The sequence below is a fragment of the Pan paniscus genome, chromosome 18 (genome assembly GCF_029289425.2).
Source record: "Pan paniscus chromosome 18, NHGRI_mPanPan1-v2.0_pri, whole genome shotgun sequence".
Classification (NCBI taxonomy): Eukaryota; Metazoa; Chordata; class Mammalia; order Primates; family Hominidae; genus Pan; species Pan paniscus.
The window spans coordinates 27,814,472-27,824,754 of record NC_073267.2 but is presented as its reverse complement, the minus strand read 5'-3'; positions in this window follow the sequence as shown (position 1 = coordinate 27,824,754).

Genomic DNA, 10,283 nt, shown 5'->3' with positions numbered 1-10,283 from the left:
TCCACCGCTTTTAGTGAGATGTTTTAAAACTTATTCTATCTCTGTTTTTCCTTTTAATGATTTTTTTAAATTATTAGACTTTTTTTAGAACAGTTTTTGATTTAAAGAAAAATTGGAAGGATAGTACAGAAAGTTCCCATATACATTCTACAAATATTACTATATGTTACAATCAATGAACCCATATTGATATGTTAATATTAACTAACATCCATAGTTTATTCAGATGCCCTTAGATTTTACCTAGCATCCTCTTTTTTTGCTTGTTTCAGGGTTCAACTTAGGATATCACATTGCGTTTAGTTGTCATGACTCCCTGGCCTCCTTTGGTTTGTGATAGTTTCTCAGTCTTTGCTTATTTTTCAAGATCTTAAAAGTTTTGAAGAGTATTGGTCAAATATTTGGTTAGCCCTTTTTTTTTGAGTGTGTTTGATGCTAGTCTCATGATTAGACTGGGTTTATAGGTTGTGGGGGAGAAAGATTACAGAGGTAAAGTGCCATTTTTATCTCATCATATCAGTGGTTTACCATGCTTTATGGCTGAGGTTGACCTTAATCATCTGACTGAAGTAATGTTAGTCAGGTATCTCCACTGTAAATTATTCTTTTGGCCCCCGCTTTATACTGTACTTAGGCTTTGAAAGGAAGTTACTGTGAAGGGTCTGTACATAGGAGTTATGCTCCCTCTCCTTTGGGGTGGACTATCTACATAATTCATTTGGAATTCTTTGGCATGGGAGATTTGTCTCTTTTCTCCCATTTATTAATTCATTCAACCATTTATTTATATTGACATAGGCTTATGGATGTTTATTTTATACTTTGGATTAAAATCCAATACTACTATTTTGCTGCTTAAATTATTCCATTTTGGCATTAGGAGCTCTTTCAGTGCCTTTTTTATATACCCCCATTATTTTTTTTTAGCACTTTCTTCTTTCCTGGCAATACAAGATGTCCCAGGCTCATCTTCTATTTTTTGTACCCCTGTCCTAGAATAATTCATTTCTCTGAGGAGCCCTGGTTTCTTCTAATGGTGAATGGCATTTGAAACTAAGAGCTGAACCCTAGGTGTGCTTGGTGCTATTTGGATGCTATTTCTTTTAGAACCTTTCAGCGGAGGAGCAAAATATATGTGTGTACAATAGCCCGTGTATGTATACATATCTATACATATTTTTGTTTGTAACCATTTGTATCTGTATTAAGTTAAAATTGAGCTTGTGATTATGTTTTTTATTAGTTTATTTTCTTATTATTATACTTTAATTTTTAGGGTACATGTGCACAACGTGCAGGTTTGTTACATATGTATACATGTGCCATGTTGGTGTGCTGCACCCATTACCTCGTCATTTAGCATTAGGTATATCTCCTAATGCTATCCCTCCCTGCTTCCCCCACCCCACAACAGTCCCCTGTGTGTGATATTCCCATTCCTGTGTCCATGTGTTCTCATTGTTCAATTCCCACCTATGAGTGAGAACATACGTTTTTAACTCTAATCTATTGCCACATGAATTATTCTAGCTTCCTCCCCTTTGTTGATCTGTAAATTTCCATTCCAACAGTGAAAAATCTGGTTTCCACTATCCATCGTCCATCTATTTAATTGTTCAATTCCAGTATACCTGCATACTACTAACGGAATTGTGAGTCCTTATGTGCATGTGAAACAACTGTATCAACTAGTGTATATAATACCAAGTGCAGTTCCTTTCATCTTACAGACTCCATTAATTTCCAAAGTTACTTAGGTCAACAGATTTTCTTTTTTAAAGAATTTTTGTTTATGTTTATATATCTGTAAGTTTGAAATTATTTCTTTTTTATCGTATATATTTAGGGTATAAAGCATGATGTTTTGATACAGATATAGGTATATAGTGACATTATTATTACTGTGGTCAAGCAAATTAACATATACATCATCTCACATAGTTATTTGTGCGTGTGGTAAGATCACCTAAAATCTACTCTTGTAGCAAATTTTCAGTACACAATACAATATTATTAGCTGTAGTCCTCATCCTAAATATTACATCCCTAGACATATTCGTCCTACATTACTGAAACTTTGTATACTTTGACCTACATCTCCCCATCCCCACCCCTAAACCCACCACAGCCCCTGGTAACTACCATTTTCCTCTGTTTCTAGGTATAGGTTTTTTGGGATTTCACATGTGAGTGAGATCATGCAGTATATTTCTTTCTGTGTCCAGTTTATTAGTCTGCACATTTTTTTCCCACCGTGTTCAGTGAGGTTGTTTCATACATTTCTAATATAATTAGATTTTTCTGTCACAGTCTCCATTCTTTCTGGGATCCCCTAACCTCTTAAAACAAACTACCATCAGAGAATACTATAAACACCTCTACGCAAATAAACTAGAAAATCTAGAAGAAATGGAAAAGTTCCTGGACACATACACCCTCCCAAGACTAAACCAGGGAGAAGTTGAATCCCTGAATAGACCAATAACAGGCTCTGAAATTGAGGCAATAGTTAATAGCCTACCAACCAAAAAAACTCCAGGACCAGACGGATTCACAGCCAAATTCTACCAGAGGTACAAGGAGGAGCTGGTACCATTCCTTCTGAAACTATTCCAATGAATAGAAAAAGAGTGAATTCTCCCTAATTCATTTTATGAGGCCAGCATCATCCTGATACCAAAGCCTGGCAGAGACACAACAAAAAAAAGAGAATTTTAGACCAATATCCCTGATCAACATCAATGCGAAAATCCTCAACAAAATACTGGCAAACCGAATCCAGCAGCACATCAAAAAGCTTACCCACCACGATCAAGTTGGCTTCATCCCTAGGATGCAAGGCTAGTTCAACATACACAAATCAATAAACATAATCCATTATATAAACAGAACCAAAGACGAAAACCACATGATTATCTCAATAGATGCAGAAAAGGCCTTCGACAAAATTCAACAGCCCTTTATGCTAAAAGCTCTCAGTAAACTAGGTATTGATGGAACATATCTCAAAATAATAAGAGGTATTTATGACAAACCCACAGCCAATATTGTATTGAATGGGCAAAACTGGAAGCATTTCCTTTGAAAACTGGCACAAGACAGGGTTGCCCTCTCTCACCACTCCTATTCAACATAGTGTTGGAAGTTCTGGCCAGGGCAATAAAAAAAAGGAATAAAGCATATTCAATTAGGAAAAGAGGAAGTCAGATTGTCCCTGTTTGCAGATGACATGATTGTATATTTAGAAAACCCCATCGTCTCAGCTCAAAATCTCCTTAAGCTGATAAGCAACTTCAGCAAAGTCTCAGGATACAAAATCAATGTGCAAAAATCACAAGCATTCCTATATACCAATAACAGACAAAGAGCCAAATCATGAGTGAAATTCCATTCACAATTGCTTCAAAGCGAATAAAATACCTAGGAATCCAACTTACAAGGGATGTGAAGGACCTCTTCAAGGAGAACTACAAACCACTGCTCAACAAAATAAAAGAGGACAGAAACAAATGGAAGAACATTCCATGCTTGTGGATAGGAAGAATCAATATCATGAAAATGACCATACTGCCCAGATAATTTATAGATTCAACGCCATCCCCATCAAGCTACCAATGACTTTCTTCACAGAAGAGGAAAAAACTACTTTAAAGTTCATATGGAACCAAAAAAGACCCCGCATTGCCAAGACAATCCTAAGCCAAAAGAACAAAGCTGGAGGCATCACACTACCTGACTTCAAACTATACTACAAGGCTACAGTAACCAAAACAGCATGATACTGGTACCAAAGCAGAGATATAGACCAATGGAACAGAACAGAGCCCTCAGAAATAATCTACATATCTACAGCCATCTGATCTTTGACAAACCTGACAAAAACAAGAAATGGGGAAAAGATTCCCTATTTAAGAAATGGTACTGGGAAAAATGGCTAGCCATATGTAGAAAGCTGAAACTGGATTCCTTTCCTTACACCTTATACAAAAATTAATTCAAGATGGATTAAAGACTTAAGTGTAACACCTAAAACCATAAAAACCCTGGAAGAAAACCTAGGCAATACCATTCATGACATAGGCATGGGCAAGGACTTCATGACTAAAACACCAAAAGCAATGGCAACAAAAGCCAAAATTGACAAATGGGATCTAATTAAACTAAAGAGCTTCTGCATAGCAAAAGAAACTACCATCAGAGTGAACAGGCAACCTACAGAATGGGAGAACATATTTACAATCTACCCATCTGACAAAGGGCTAATATTCAGAATCTACGAAGAACTTAAATTTACAAGAAAAAAAATCAAACAACCCCATCAAAAAGTGGGCAAAGGATATGAACAGACATTTCTCAAAAGAAGACATTTATGTCCCCAACAGACACATGGAAAAATGCTCATCATCACTGGCCATCAGAGAAACGAAAATCAAAACCACAATGAGATACCATCTCACACCAGTTAGAATGGCGATCATTAAAAAGTCAGGAAACAACAGATGCTGGAGAGGATGTGGAGAAATAGGAACACTTTTCCACTGTTGGTGGGACTGTAAACTAGTTCAACCATTGTGGAAGACAATGTGGCGATTCCTCAAGGATCTAGAACCAGAAATACCATTTGACCCAGCCATCCCATTACTGGGTATATACCCAAAGGATTATAAATCATGGTGCTATAAAGACACATGCACACATATGTTTATTGTGGCACTACACACGATAGCAAAGACTTGGAACCAACCCAGATGTCCATCAATGATAGACTGGATTAAGAAAATGTGACACATATACACCATGGAATACTATGCACCCATAAAAAAGGATGAGTTCATGTCCTTTGTAGGGACATGGATGAAGCTGGAAACCATCATTCTCAGCAAACTGTCACAAGGATAGAAAACCAAACACCGCATGTTCTCACTCATAGGTGGGAATTGAAAAATGAGAACACTTGGACACAGGGTGGGGAATATCATACATGGGGGCTTGTCGTGGGGTGGGGGCCTGGGAGAAGGATAGCATTAAGAGATATACCTAATGTAAATGACAAGTTAATCAGTGCAGCACACCAATATGGCACATGTATACATATGTAACAAACCTGCACGTTGCGCACATGTACCCTAGAACTTAAAGTATAATTTTAAAAAAAACAAAAACAGATGACGAGTTAGTGGGTGCAGCGCACCAGCATGGCACATGTATACGTATGTAACTAACCTGCACAATGTGCACATGTACCCTAAAACTTAAAGTATAATAATTTAAAAAAAAAGATTATGTTTTATTTGCATACATTGAGGTTCACTCTTTGTGTTGTAAAGTTCTATAGGGTTTCACAAATTCACAATGCCATGTTTCTATCATTATAATATCATACAAAATAGTGAGACCACCCTAAAATGTTTCCATGTTATACCTATTAATTCCCTCAAATCTCTGGCAACTATTGATCTTTAAAGTGTTTTTATAGTTTTGCCTTTTCTGGAATGTCATATACTTGGAATCATACAATATGTGGCCTTTTTAGACTGGCTTCTTCCACTTAGCAATTTGCTTTGTTTTCTCCATGATATTTTGTGGCTTCGTAGCTCATTTTATTTATTAAAAAATCAGTTGAGGTAAAATTCACATAGCATAAAATTAAGACTCCTTAAGTGTATAACTCAGAGGAATGTAGTGCATTCAGGTTGTTGTGCAGCTATCTCCTCCATCAAGTTCCAAAACATTTTCTTTGCCCCAAAAGAAAATCTCATACTCCTAAGCATTCGCTCCAAAACCCCCCTACCCCCAGCCCCTGAAAACCACTGATCTATTTTCTGTACTTACGAATTTACCTATTCTTGATACTTCATATAAATTGAATCATACACTATGTAATCTTTTTGTGTTTTGCTTCTTTCATTTAGCACATTTTCAGGGTTCATTTTTGTTGTAGCATATATGAGTATTTCATTCCTTTTTATAGCTAAATAATATTCCACTTCATGTATATATCACATTTTATTTATTAATTCATTGGTTGATGGAAGTTTGGGTTAATACTACCTTTGGCTATTGTGAATATGATGCTATACCATTTGTGCACAAGTATTTGTTTTAGTATCTGCTTTTCATTATTTGAGTATATACCTAGTAGTGGAATTGCTGGGTCCCATGATAATTTTATTTTTCACTTTTTGAGAAACCATCAAGCTGTTTTCCATAGTGACTGCTCCATTTACATTCCCATCAGCAATGTATAAATATTCCAATTTCTCTACTTCCTTGCCAATATTTGATATTTCCCCATTTTTACTTATTATAGCTATCCTAGTGGGTGTGAAGTGATAACATATTGTAGTTTTTATTTGCATTCCATTAATGACTAATTATGTTGAGAATCTTCTCATGTACTTGTTGTCCATTTGTATATCGTTTTTGGAGAAATGTCTCTTCAAGTCTTTTGCCATTTTTTGGATTGGATTATTTGTCTTTGGTTAATTGTTGTAAGAGTTTTTAAAAATATATTCTAGACACTGAACCCCTTTCAAATATGTGATTTGTAAATATCATCTCCTTTTCTACAAGTGCTTTTTCATTTTATTGATGATGTCCTTTGATGCACAAGTTTTTAATTTCGATGAAGCTCAGTTATCTATCTTTTCTTTTGTTGCCCATGCTTTTGGTGTCATATCTAACAATTGCCAAATCCAAGAACATGAGGTCTTACCCGTCTGTTTTCTTATAACATTTTATAGTTTTAGCCCCTATATTTAGGTTATTAGTCCATTCTGAATTAATTTTTTGTATATTATGAGATAGAGGTATAACTTTAAAAATTTTTTTATTATACTTTAACTTCTGGGGTACATGTGCAGAAAGTGCAGGTTTGTTACATAAGTATACACGTGCAACTTTATAGTGTTTTTGTTTAAATGTGGATATCAAGTTGCCTCAGCACCATTTGTTGAAGAGGTTATTCTTTCCCAGCTGAATGGATTTGACACCCTTGTGCTTGTACCATAACGTTTTGATTACTTCATGTTTTTAAGTAAGTTTGAAGTTGCTGAGAACTCTGAGTCCTCCTACTTTGTTATTTTTCAATATCGTTTTAGATATTCATTGTCCCTTGCAATTCTCTATGAATTTGAAAATTAGCTTTTTTATTTCTACCAAAAAGATTGTTGGACTGTTAGAGTTCTGATAGGGATTGCATTGATTTTGTAGGTCACTTTGGTTAGTATTGCCATCTTAAAACTATTAAGTCTTCCAAATCCAAGAAATGAGATGTCTTTTCATTTATTTATATCTTCTTTATTTCAGCAATGTTTTATAGTTTTCCATATATGAGTTTTTCACCTGCTTGATTAAATTTTTTCTTAGAATTTTATTCTTCTGGAATCTATTGTAATTGAGATTGTTTTATTATTTTCTTTTTTGAATTGTTCATTGCTGGTATATAGAAACATAGTTAACTTCTTTTTATGTGTTGACATAGTACCCTGAAACTACTGAATTCATTTATTAGCTATATTACTTTTGTGTATTTGTGGATGTTGAGGTATTGTCTCTATATAGGATCTTGTCATTTGTAAATTGGGATAGTTTTACTTCTTCCTTTACAATTTACTTCTTTTTCTTGCCTAATCTCTTTAGCTAGAACTTCTAGTACAGTTTTTAATAGCAGTGGTGAAAGCAGATGTCTTTTTCATGTTTCCGATGTTAGGTAAAAAGCTTATTGTATTTTACCATTGAGTATGATGTAGTTTATTGTCTTTTGTCATTGAATAATATTCTGTTGTCTGATTGAGTTACTTTTGAATTAAAATATTTGCTTTATCTGTAATGTGCTTATTATAAAGAGTCATGTGGGGACCCAGGTTATTTCCATATGACTTTCAAATTTTTAACAAAATGTATTAATTTACCTTTCTTCCCACTAATATGCACTTTCTTTATAACTTTCTTTTTGCTTTTTGCTTCAAATTTTACATTCTCTGTTTTCTTCTATTGATCTCTCTTTATTCATTTGCTGTAACCACACTATTTTAGTTATTTTAGCCTTATAATATTTCTTTATATCTGATAGCATTAATCTTCAAAACTCTTATTTTTTTAAATCTGTCTTGGATGTTTTCATTTTTTAATGTGAACTTTGATATTATCTTATTTGGTTCAAAAACAAGCCTGTTGGTACATTTTAATAAAATCATATTGAATATATAAATTAATTGAGGAAGAGTTCATAATTTATAATATTTGTCTTATAATCCAAGAAAAGAATATGGTTTTCCATTTGTTCATGCCATATTTTTGTCCTCTACTATCTTTAAACATTTCCTTCATGTATAGCGTGCAGATAATTTTTTAAAAATTTGTTTCTAGGCAAATGGAATCATTTCCCATAGAAAAGCTTTAATCTTCCTTGAGTTTCATATTTAGAAGATCCTCATAAGTTCCCTGGAAGTCAGGTGTTATTATTCCTTTTTTGGGGGGCGGGGGACAGGGTCTCACTCTGTCACCCAGGCTGGAGTGCAGTGGGCTGATCTTGGCTCACTGTAACCTTTGCTTTCTGGGTTCAAGTGATTCTCCTGCCTCAGCCTCCCGAGCAGCTGGGATTACAGGCCCCCACCACCATGCCCAGCTAATTACTGTATTTTTGGTATAGACAGGGTTTCACCATCCTGGCCAGGCTGGTCTCAAACTCCTGACTTCATGTGATCCGTCTGCCTCAGCCTCCCAAATTGTTGAGATTATAGGTGTGAGCCACCACGCCCAGTCTAGGTGTTATTATTTTTGCACTACATCATTGGAAAGTATCAGAGTCTGTATTCATACCCATGTCTGTCCGAAACAAACATCTGCATTCTGAATCACAATGCTGTATCATGTGGTTAAGAGAGATGGATTGAATTGGACTTAATAGGTCATTCTTTCCCAGAGAAGGTTGGAACATGCACCCACTGTCTGTGCATGGTTATTTCCAGGTCTATACCTGGACCTTTGAGTCTTAACTAATGAAAGTCAAAGTACAGGTAGTCACTCCTCCTCCATTTGTTTAGGTACTGGCTTCAAAACCAGCCAGTCAAGTCACTTCCCTTTCTATATCCCTCCCTGTGCCATGTACATACAATGACTCCTGTCTATTTCAGCACAGAAAGCCTGGGAGAAGAAACACATCCTACTTGTGTTGATAAAGGCAGCGTGGATGGAGGAGATGATCTTTGAGTTGAGGCTCCAGGTAAGCAGAAGATAAGAACTGATTGGGACATATTACATTATAAGATGTTTGGTAAAGTTAGATTTTGTCCCTTTTTTATAGTATTTGTACCACTAGGGGTATGAGTCAGTCTGAAGGAGGTGGGAAGCTTTAAAATAAAAATGGTAAAATTTCCTGGATAGTCAATTTTACTGGAAATATGTGAAATGATTTTATTTTCAAATTCATATCCACATATTTATGAGGCCTGGGCTCTGAAATCTTTGCAAAAACAACACATAAAAGAAAATATGACTACATATGGAATATGATATGTGGAGTTACTGCTGTTGCAGGCAGCTCAGTTATTCCAGCATTAATAGATAAATTCTTATGATATGTCACTACCTAAGAATAGATAGAAAACTAGCTTTCTTTGGCTTCTACTTTTTGTCTGATCAATAATTTTAAAAATAATTTTATATTTAAAAATGGCATACTGTTGAGCAGAAAACAAAATTCACATAAATTTTCAAGTTAAAATATGGAACTTCAAAGACATTTCTTCACTTGGTGGGGCACTTCAGGCTATGCTTTCTTACTGCTTGAGGAAGTGAGTTCAGCCTTTCAGCATTTAGGGAAACTTCAGTGTATAAAGCTCTTAGAGAGAAGTAGCTACTGTTAATATTTCAGTACATTTTTCCTCCTGCCTATTATCAATGTCTCTGTGTGTTTTTGTACTGCTATTATTCTGCAGCTCATTTTAATTTTGAGATAATAATGCACTTCCTATCGCCAAAAAATATTTCAAGCTTTCCTTCTATAGGTGTGTAGCACACTACCTTAATATGTCTTTTTTTTTACTCACTTTTCTTACATGGGATAGTTTTATTATTAAAAATGAGGCTGTAGATTCAACGCCATCCCCATCAAGCTACCAATGACTTTCTTCACAGAGTTGGAAAAAACTACTTTAAAGTTCATATGGAACCAAAAAAGAGCCCGCATTGCCAAGACAATCCTAAGCCAAAAGAACAAAGCTGGAGGCATCACGCTACCTGACTTCAAACTATACTACAAGGCTACAGTAACCAAAACA